Source organism: Chionomys nivalis, chromosome 10, assembly GCF_950005125.1.
Source record: "Chionomys nivalis chromosome 10, mChiNiv1.1, whole genome shotgun sequence".
NCBI classification, from domain to species: Eukaryota; Metazoa; Chordata; class Mammalia; order Rodentia; family Cricetidae; genus Chionomys; species Chionomys nivalis.
In genome coordinates this window covers 12,483,780-12,495,481 of record NC_080095.1, presented here as the reverse complement: position 1 = coordinate 12,495,481, position 11,702 = coordinate 12,483,780, and the positions used below count along the sequence as shown (strand labels likewise).

The window sequence follows — 11,702 nt, the reverse complement described above, 5'->3', positions numbered from 1 at the left end:
GGTCTGTGAGGGCTGCTCCTGAAACAGGGAACTGGGAACAGGTACAATAATCATGGTACAGTCATCCCACAGATGACATGCCTGGGTCCCTTTCCTGAAACCCTGAAATACTTACAGCTTGGCAAGGGCACCATGCAGAGGAGCAGCACCAGTGAGAAAGAGATGGGACCACTCATCTAGGTCTGAATTTTAGCCTGAGCAGGAGGACTTTTTTTTTCATTGAGCAAGGTTCATGGAAGAATAAAAAAAAAGCACAGGGCAAGGTTTACAATTTGTCCTCAGGTTTCTTAGAATTGACCTAGTGTCTCTTAGAGGACCTGCCGATAGAAAATGAGTAACATTTTTCTGACACTGGACTCCCACTTGCATATAAATAGGAAACTGTATGTTTCACACTGTGCAGACCTTGGATGCAAAACATTAAGTGACTCCACGTTCATGCTGTGCAGATAAGAGGATACCACATCCTCAGTGCATATCCCTGTAAACCCCAGCAGAGTGTTTAGATGGAATTTAGTCATAAGATGCACTTCAGGCTCTTCCTGATGTGAAATCAGGATTAAGAAACTACTTAAAATACTTTCTGTTGTCATTGAAGTTAATTTTTTTATCACTCACTTTGAAATTCCAGCTTGTGCGAATGAAATTCACGAACACTTAGTGTATGCATTTTCATGATTTTATCTGAGAGGAGATTCATGGGATTGATTGTCATACACATAAGTGGTCTCAGAGTATTCAGCTGCCCACTCAGGGACACCACACCTGGATATTTCCTAGTACCTGTATTCTGTTTTTCTGTGTCTCTGTCACTATGTACTTTTAATTTCCTTCCTTGTCTCTTTACCACTTGAAACACATTGCAAAATCAGGTTCCTAAACATGACTGTTGCATTGGTGAGGAATGGATTGTCAGCTCTTTATGACACCTTATAAAAAGCAGCAGCATGCAACAAGTCTTCATGGTTATGTTACCAGAAGCAATAAAAAGACAGAGAACCCAAAGTGATGACAAGTAGTGGAGAGGAGGACTTGCCTTAACAGTGGGAACTGATTTTCTTGTTGTGATGATCACCATAGAGAAAAGGGATTCAGGGCTTTTCTCAATGCCTTGGTACTGTAAACCATCAGGGAATGGTCAAAAATAGCTCAAAACAATCGTCAATAAATCCCAGAGAATATCAACCAATTCTTTCACTTTGGACACTGCATATGTTGTGTCCCTTATTTCTCTGAGAATATTCTGTACTGTGAGTAGCTGTACAGGTCTTAACACTAGGAAGATGACCATCCTGTTCCACCTCTGATGTACATCCACCCCTGTAAGTGTTTTGTCAATCTTGTTCAGGATGCAGTTTGTTAGAGCAGTTTTAGGCATTATGCTTAGTGTGTCTCATCTTTGCTTTGTCTTATTTTTCATTGTGGTTTTTGGATCTTGTAAAAGATCACAAGAATAATTACGTATTTTTATGCAATTTTGGAGAACTGGTATGTGATCCCTTACTCAGTTTTTTCTTCAATTATATCAGACAGAGTTCATGTCCACATTTTATTTTCTCATGCTTCTAGGGTCCCCTTCTCCATGAAACTCTCTAGAAGGAATCACTAAGAAAAAAAGTATTCAAATGGAATTCCTTTAGGGTAAAGCTGCACATTACTCACAATTATCTTCTATTTGAGAGTTGTATCCTTTTTTTTTAAATATTTATTTATTATATATACAATATTCTGTTTGTGTGTCTGCCTGCAGGCCAGAAGAGGGCGCCAGACCTCATTACAGATGGCTGTGAGCCACCATGTGGTTGCTGGGAATTGAACTCAGGACCTTTGGAAGAGCAGGCAATGCTCTTAACCACTGAGCCATTTCTCCAGCCCTAGAGTTGTATCCTTATACTTGAGTTTGTTTAGTCATTTATTCAGTCAGGTCTAGTGACTCATGGACGTTCAGTTAATGGCTCCTGTTACAATGAAAGTACAATATTTTATATTCGTATGATGGTTAGAAATTTCTCAGTGTAGATAAAAGCTAAGCAACTCCATAAGGAGTCTCTTTGATGCCCATTTTCCTCTTCAAATCGATTGGTGCTGCCAGGAGCAGATGTGTCTCACTGCCATGAAAAAGCCTAAGTTATTAAAACATCTTAAATGCCTTAATCTGTAGTCTTTGAAAGATATGAAAAATGCCTATGTGAAATATACCTGTGCACATCTAGAACATTTAACTAACATGACTACAAACTTGACTATTATAGATGATTATCTATTAACAAGCTATATTTTCTAATTATACATTACACTTTTTAAACGAGCTACACAATCACAATGCCTTAATCAAGATCACAAATACATATACATATAGCAAAATTGACCTTAAGTTTATATCACTAAAGCAAAATTCATACCAATGCAAATTATCCATATCTATATCATATCCCCCTTTAAATGCAAAAGAACATTTATTTATTTATTTAGTTTTAGTTTTCTTATTTATTTACCACTTAATAGGCATCATGGACTGATTACAATTCAAAAACACACACATACCTCAATGAGCATGACCTTCTTAATGTGTGAGATTAAAAACAAACTAGCTTTAGGTTTTTGTGATTAGTAACTATAAAGGATTGTATATGAAGTTTCTCTATATACCCAATCTGTTCTCTTTAATTCTGACTCCACTGAATTCGCAGCCCTGAAACTAAATTACTTTCAAAAGTCATCAAATTTGTACCTTCTAATTGGACATGTGGGTGTCACACAGACTACACATTATTAGGAAGAGGCAAGTAATGCAGCACAATAGACTGAGGTTACAATAACTTCTGATTAAAAGGAGTGAGTACTTAGAAGTAACATTCATTTTATTAACCATAAAAATGCTCAACTTCTAAAAAACCCACAAACAGTGAAAAGACAGTCTGGTAAATCCAAGATTTGTAAAAACTATGCACAAAACCCATGTTATTTGGGAGAAGAACGATTTATACAAGTAGCAGTTTTAAAATGTAACTGGCCTACTACCAATTACATGTGCACACACACACACACACACACACACACACACACACACTCTAACCAAAATACACTAGTCACGTCTATAAAGCAGGTCAACCTTTCTAAGTAGGTTTCCCTCACACTTGAACTGGATGATGGAGTTGTTAATACTGCACATGGAAAATTAGCAATAAGTTTTACTTGTACACAAACATAAAGGGATTTTTCTTCCCCCAAACTACTTAAACATCAAAACCTATACTTATAAAAAATTTAATCCTTTCAGTCAGCAGCCTAAGTAGTTCAGATGAAGCCACTCACAACAGACTTCACATACTCATTACACCCCACGTCTGCCAATCTAGTTATCTAGTGGTGACTCCTTCAGAGATAGTTCGGCCTCACTTTTCCAGGTGAGTTTTTCTTACTGCCAGCCTCATGGATGTCTTTGCTTTCTTCGTTACTGTCACCATTATGTTGTGGATGACTACTGTCTTGAGCGTCAGATCCCCCAATTAGGGTCTTTGAATGTGTTTGTTCCTTTTCTAGCTTTTTGTTTGGCCCTTTCTTCCCTTGAACTTTGGTTTTATTTTCTTCCCCATGCTGTCTTTGTTCAGCAAGAGATTTGTTCAGCACTAGGGTGATGACTGAATCTCCTTCACCAGCCAAAAACATATTCTTAAATTTGTTATACAACATTGTAGACTTTTCCATGATAACTTGACTAAGTTTGAACAGCCGTGTTTTTTTTTCAATGTTGTGATCATCTCTATGTGTTTCTGAGCTTGTTGCATTGTTACCTGAAGTGAAGCAAGTTCGTCCGTGCCTCAATGCATCTGTTCACATCTAGATTATCAATTTTGAGTGAATTTTTAATTTCGGCATGTATCCTTTGAAGTCGAGAATCCATTGATGTTTCTCACTTCTTCTCCACTTCCTTAACTTCTGGCTTCTTTCCTTCATCTTTATTCTGCTGCTCAGTTTCCATTTGTTCCTCCTGCTTGCGCTTCTCCTCTGTGGCTTCCTTCTCATGTAGACCTTTCACCACATTCCTCCTGTGAGTGGTCTGGAAGTTTCTTCCACCCTTTCTCTTCTTTTCACCTTCTTTATCATCTTTGTCTTCTGAATCAGAGGTTGATATAACCCCTGGTTTTGCTACATTTTTCCTTTTAGATTCAACTTCTTTCTTGCCTTCTTTCTTATCTTTTCTTGGCTTATCCTTTTCTTTTTGACCTTCTTCCTTTTTAACTTGCTTTTTAGGTTGTTTTTCCTCTGGTCCCATTTTTTTTTTTTTTTTTAACTTTTGTCTTCATCAATAACCATGTTACTCTCCGAAGGACAGGGCTGTTTTACCACTTTAGGTCTGCCTTTTGGTTTTGGAATCTTGACTTCAGTAGCTGCAGGTCAGTCGTCCTCTCTTAGGACTTGCTTTCAAGTTAGCAGAAGCTGTTGCTGCAGCCATGCATGTTGTTGCATGCTTCTTCAATTTCCACTGGTTTTTCGGCCTTTCTCTTTCTTCCTTGCCTGGCAGCTTTTGCAGTGGTTATGTCAACTGCATTAGACACATTTTCATTGCTGGCTTTTTCTTCATGATCAGTATCTTCCTTTGAAACACTAGTTTCTTTCTCCTCGACTTCAACATCAGATGATGCATTTGATTGTTTAGTTGGTGCCTGTTGACTTGAAAATTTCACTTTTGGATTGTTATCTATCTCCCATAATCCTTCATTAAAACCTTTTCGTTTATTTGGTTTGCCATACTTTTCCTTATTTTCAGAGTAAGGAAATATGTCCTTTGGTTCTAAAAAAGTAGTCTCATGGGTTCCAAAAAAGAAAATGGGTAGTTTGTTTGTGGGTGGTTTCACAGCTCCATCAGGAACTTCATCTACTCGAACTGGCCAATGAGGATAACCTTTCATCTTGGCTAAGATGAGGTCTCCAGGTTTGAAATTGCAAGTCGGGTTGGAGGGGCGATGCCGGGAGTCCCAAGACCAGAAGGGGGAGCGGTGCAGCGGCTATCGGGAGATGCGAGCGAGGACACGAGCTGGGACTGGCGGGCATGCGGGCAGGGGAGGATGCCTCAGGGTGTCCCGACCGAGCCTGCCAGGAGGCAATGCTGGGGCTGCGCAGGCCACCTCTGCCCATGTCCACACCAGCCACCTGCGCCACCAGCTGCCTCAGAGGCGTCTCAACGGCTCGGAGCTGCAACCTCCACCGCCACCGCCACTGTCGCTGTGCTGCTCGTAAAAGAACATTTGTAAATAATGTTTGGGAATATGGGTGCATTTTTTCTCTCCAAACTTCTTTCTGCTGTATGGAGGCGCAATTAATCAGGTGTCCTATGGTATATTCTGTGTGCTCTGTTCATCTCTGCAGTTGAGCAAAGTAAGTTTTTGAGGGTGTTTATGGCAACCTTTCAGGAGGGCATTGTCTATCGTATTGGCCTGGAGGTAATCCGCAGGCTCTCATCTTCTGTGAAAACAAAAGAACCTCTTTTCCAAAGTATCATATCCTTACACCCAAATTTTGAAATCAAGATAGCTTTATAAAATATATGCTGGTTTACTTTGGCAACCCATATATGAAATGTCTCTCTGCATTTAGCTTTTTTACAGTCAAAAATTTTAAAGAAAACACAATGTATATAATCCAGACTCTGTGATTTATTTTTATTTTTTTATGTGGCTTGTTTTTTTAATTTATGACTCTCTGTACTTTGTCTCTTTAAATACTTTACCTTTTTTAAAGCATTAACTTTATTTTATGAGTCTCAATACTCTTTATCTTTTTTCCCCAAGCATATGTACATTTATTTAACAGTGTGACCATTTAGAGGTCTTTTGTGTCTGAATCTGTCCTATTGTGGATCTGTAATTCTTTACTGTCCAAGAACAGTTTTGTTTTGCAGTTTTAAATCACTAAGTGCTTAAAAATCTAAGCTGCAACATTCCTAGGTCAAAACAGGTACTGTGGGTTTGTATTGCTCAGTCCAGCATGTCAGAGCCACTTGTGCCTACGAGTCATGCACATTGCACCATTAGTATGGCAGAGCCGCTTGTGCCTCTGAGTCACTTGTGCCTCTGAGTAGCTACACACAATGTCCCCCTTTTCAGCACACAGCGAGTCCAGTTGCCATCAAGCAAACCATACTACTTTAGTCACAAACCCCATTTAATTTTTTTGTCTCCCACAAGAGACAGAGGTCATGCTGGCAACACTGCCCAAAAACTGGTATTTAAAAACAGCCACTTTCTAGTAAACCTGATCCCGCTGCCTACTCAGGCAGGAAGACCTAAGCCATGGGCATGGTCTCAGCTACTTACTCCCAACCCTGAGTGGGTAAACAAACATCCAAGCTCACAAATGCTCCATAGCCAGAGATTATACTTGTGGCAGGGCCCAGGAAGCCTCATTCTAAAATGGTGTGGGTTTTTTTGTTGTTGTTGAGTCAGAAAACTCTCTCTACAGCACACTGCCAGCAAACAGCAAAAAGCTGTGTTAAACTCTCTCTGCTTTTTAAGCCTTCTCAGGTTTTTAAGTGGATTTAGCCCCACATTGGGTGCCAATCTGTAGTAGGAGGCATGGCCCACATCCCTCTGCCCAACTAGCTCAACCTCTGAAATAACCACAAAAAATTGTATTAATTAAATTATTTCCTGGTCCATTATATCTAGCCTCTTCTTGGCCATCTCTCACATCTTGATTTAACCCATTTCCATTAATGTGTATCATCACTTGACTGTGGCTTACCAGCATGAGTCTAACCAGCATCCATCTCGGGCAGGAGAATCATGACATCTGCCACACTGCCCTTCTTCCCAGCATTCTGTTCAGTCTACCCAGCCTATCTAAATCTGCCCTATCAAAAGACCAAGACAGTTTCTTTAGTCAACCAATAAAAGCAACGCATAGTCAGAAGGACCTTCCACACCACTTCATCACTTGCATGCATCTGTCCTTGGATGTACAGAAGACACCAAAGAGGAAGGGAAACTTTACAATATAGTTAATCACTAACAGATCTGTAAACCAGCAACATAAACTCTTAGACTGCTCAGTTAAGTCAAGAATATATTTTATAACAATTAATGACATGAAACTATGTTGATGATTCTTCTATCTACAAAAAGGACACTGTGAAAACTGAGTCTGAAAAACCTTCTTTGGAAACATGGAAATTTATTAATATTTGACTCCTCTTGTCATTTACTTTGGAGTATAAATCTTCTATCTAGTGCTCTCAGCTTCCTCAATCTTCTCCCTCTGAGGGTCCACATCTGCTTTATAATTGTAAAGGAAGTATAAGAACTGTGGTGCTTGGATCTCTGAGCAAATCCATTAAGAAAGATTTGAAAAAGAGTTAAAGGTCTGTTTGAAATAACTGTCAATCACAACAATGATCAGACTCAGGCATCAGCCTGGCTGGATTAATTTTCAGTTACTGAGACATTCTCTTGTCCTCCTGTGACTGTGAGCTGTCAAAGCCATGATGTTCAGAGTCTCACCTTCCTGTTAGTCAGGAAAACATTCTACACAAAAGTATGTGAACCTGATGGTGGAAAAGCAGTGCAGAAAAGATGCAACTGCTTTCTAGGAGCAGTCTGTCTCCTGTCTGCAGCTCCCAGATGTTCTATCTATTGGATGAACTTTCCAATACCCGGCTTCTTTCCTGCCATTTTTACAGAATTCACAGAATACCATTCTCAGTTATGACAACATTAAAGGTGAAAAAATTTCAAGAAAATCTGACCATGCCTTGATCAGTTCTCAGGTATCATTATATTTACACTGAAGAAAATAACATGTTTCCAATGCTTATCTGTTCTTTCATAGTGACACAGTCTATAGGATCCCATCACACCAGTGAGGGATCATCAGTTTTTCCAGGTCCTTGTATGATACAACTTGAGTTTACCTGAGTTTCAGATAAAGACTCTGTCTCGGATTTTACAACAGGGATTACCCATCATGTTTGCTGAGAGGTAATGTAAATAAACTGTAGTAAGGAGCCTGCAGGAAAGAAACTGGATGGGCATGTTAAAAGAAAATTCTTTATTCCCTTTAAATTATGGAATTACATGAGTAAAATCAACAAATAAATATTAATGAAGAAAACAAAAGACATGCTCTCTGCTGAGTAGATTAGTGACTGCCTGCAGTGAGGTGACACTGGTTGCATTGTCCTCACAGTCTCAATGATGGAGTCTCAGACACATTTTATTACCAGTTCCATACCTGTATCTGGTCTGCACATATTTTTGATGATGAAGTTGAGAGTGAAGAGCACAGTGTTCTTGAATATTTGACCCTGTCTTCTTGTACTTCACACTTTCCAGAGCCTTTGACCCTTTCAGGTTATGACACCAGAACCCATACAAAATCACTTTCTCCTTTTGTGATGCTCTACATTTTATTCTGATCAGAGGATGACATATTTATAAAAGTAACCCATAATAAGGACATGGACATAGTTCTGTCATTTTATTTCTTCCACACAAGAATCTTTGTGTGAGATCTGTACTCTTAGTTGTCAAACCACAAAAAGCTTGGTGTGGCAGCCAACATCTCTGGACTGTGGAGATAGTGTTATCAATGTGGAACACTGGCCAACCAATACAGCTAGTTGGTTTGATCTGGTGCCAGTGAAATATTTCTCTTGAAAATATGGTGTAGGCTGATTGAAATAAAACATTTCATATGAACATGTGTCCAATTATACTCATACATACATGCACATGAACTAAAACACACACAAACATACCCACAGAGAGAGACACATTGACAGACACAATTCCAAATCTCAAAACATACACACACACATACACACACACACACACACACACACAGAGAGAGAGAGAGAGAGAGAGAGAGAGAGAGAGAGGTAAAATTGGAGGGAGTAAGAGAGGAAGAGTGTAAGAGAGAAATATAATGAAAAAATCGTAGCACGTCACAATGGAAAACAGAAATTTGAATAAAAAAATTTTGACACTTCAAGGATTAGTACACACTCTACCTGTAGAGAGAATCCTGAGTGTGATTTGGGGAGTCAGTCAAGATACAAAGGAGTCCAAACTTTTATGCATCTCTGGACAGTCTCTTACCTAACCTAGATCTCTGGGTGAGCTCCCCAACCCTGCTGGTCATGAGCACCCTGTGGGGATGATTGTGTCTGATCTCACAGTAACTTTGAATCACTGTGAATCTGTTGCAGTAATACATGGCTGTGTCCTCAGGCCTCACACTGCTCATTTCCAGGTACAGGGTGTTCTTGGCATTGTCTCTGCAGATGGTGAACCAGCCTTTCACAGCATTGGCATATTTGATGCAGTTACTACCACCAGTACTAATATGTGTGACCCATTCCAGTCCTGACATACCCAGCTCATTTGGTAATTACTGAAGGAAGTTGAATCTAAGGGCTGGGCAGAAAAGATTTTGGAACTTTCCAGGCCTCCTTACCTTCCAACTCCACCAGCTGTTCTGCAAACTGGCCACCTGGAAACACAGAGAATGCTGGTCAGAAGACTATCAATGAAGCTACTTTTTCTTTCTCATGTCCACACAACACACAGACAGCATCTCCTCTCCATTAATTACCATTTAAAATAACAACAAGGAAATCTCAAATAAGCCACAATTCTATGTGGAGTGATCATTGAATGGGAGGATCTGAGAATCCAGGACTGGACTCCTCTGCCAGAGCTGCAGGTTCACGGCAGGGCTGTTATTCATGGGCACAGAGAAGCCTTATTTGTGTATCTTCGTCCTGTAGCAAGCTCTGGAGTTGGACACTTTTGGGAAGGCAATGCTCAGAGCAGATATAAGGCATCAAAGACATTGATGACCATTACAGAAACTGACATAGTAAAGAACCTCCACGTACACCTTTTCCTTGCTAAGGATTCACCACACTTCACTTGGTTCTCTTTCACGGATGTGATTAGGAGATGTTGTGCTTCCACACTGTTTTATCTCCTTAGCACATCAATGTAATTTAAAAGATCCACAAACTGTTGTTTCTATACAGACGCTCTGTCTTCTTCACTGTCTGGACTAGACATGGCTTCTCCATAATGTGGATCTTGGACAGAGTCATGCCAGTCTGGAGAGGTTAGAAGAGCTTCTTCTTTGAGTCAGGAGCACTTGGAATTTTCTGTGTTTTACATATTTATGTGACAATGCTCTCCTCAGGCCATAGAACTCTACAAGTGAGAGAGCCCTTGTCACTTCTACTCCACTTTTGGTCATGGGTTGACCACATTGATGGAGGAAGGTCATTGGTTAAGAATAAAGAAACTGCTTGGCCCTCATAGGTTGGAACATAGGTGGGTGGAGTAAACAGAACAGAATGCTGGGAGGAAGAGGAAGTGAGTTCAGATGCAGGGCAGCTCCTCTAAGAGACAGCCACCATGCTCTCCTCTCCAGAGCAGATGCGATGAAGCTCTGACCCAGGATGGACGTAGGCTAGAATCTTCCTGGTAAGCGCACCTTGGGGTGCTACACACATGAACAGAAATGGGCCAAGCAGTGTTTAAGTGAATAGAGTTTGTGTGTTGTTATTTTGGGGCATAAGCTAGCCAGGCTACCAGGAGCTGGGGCACAGCCCGCAGCTCCCACTACCCCACATCAATAGAAAAGAGACTGAGACAATTTAAAATTTTTCTGATAAATGGATAGATATGCAGATGGTGATAGTCTGTACGACTGCAACCAGAGTTATATACATAGTTACAGTTTTAGATGCATCCATACATCTCAACACACACACACATACACACATGCACACATGTGCACACACACTAACAATCCCAATTACACACTCACACAGTCCCAATTACAGACAGTAACAAATCCAATTACCCCACAAGTAGTCACACTTACTAATACAATCACAAATTCAAACACTCACTCACTGTAGTAAGAACGGAGCAGTGGTGCTGCTTCCTGCCACCCGGCTAGCTTTACCCAAAATAATTACACGGAAACTGTATTCTTTTAAACATTGCTTGGCCCATTAGTTTTAATCTCTTATTGGCTAGCTCTTACATATTGATATAACCCATTTCTAATATTCTGTGTAGCACCATGAGCTGGCTTACCAGGAAAGATCTTAAACTGCGTCTGTCTGGAGTGGGAGAATCATGGTGACTGCCTGACTCAGCTTCTTTCTCCCAGCATTCTGTTCTGTCTACTATGCCTACCTAATTTTCTATCCTATTAAAGGGCCAAGGCAGTCTCTTTATTTAATCACTGAAATTAACACAAAACAGAAGACTCTCCCCCATCAACTTACAAGTACCTACCCCATCACATCCACATGTAGAAACACATATTCAGAGGCAGAGTGGCTGAATTTCTTTCTTCTTATCTTTTTATATTACCACTCTTGTTGGTTTGGACTCACTATACAGACCAAGCTGATTTTTAACCATGAAAAATTCTCTTGCTACTGTCTTCCTAGTGACAAGATTAAATATACGCACTATAATTACTGACCATCTTATGGAGATTTTGCAAAAACTTGAAACATATTTTCATAGAAAATATTCTGATCATTATTTCTCTCCCTCATCTTTTCCCAGTTCCTTCCTCTTTCCCATATTGCCCGACTCTAAAACAAGTAGATATTTGTGGTGATTTAAGGCATTCAATTTTTATTGATTTTTATTGAGCTCTACATTTTTCTCTGAGCATTCTTTTTTATATAG

General features: G+C 39.9%; 1 pseudogene; it reads right to left on the bottom strand.

Moving 5' to 3' along the window:
* Positions 1 to 3,355: 3,355 nt before the first annotated feature.
* LOC130882890 (PC4 and SFRS1-interacting protein-like) lies at positions 3,356 to 9,369 on the bottom strand (annotated as a pseudogene).
* Between the last annotated feature and the right edge of the window lie 2,333 nt (positions 9,370 to 11,702).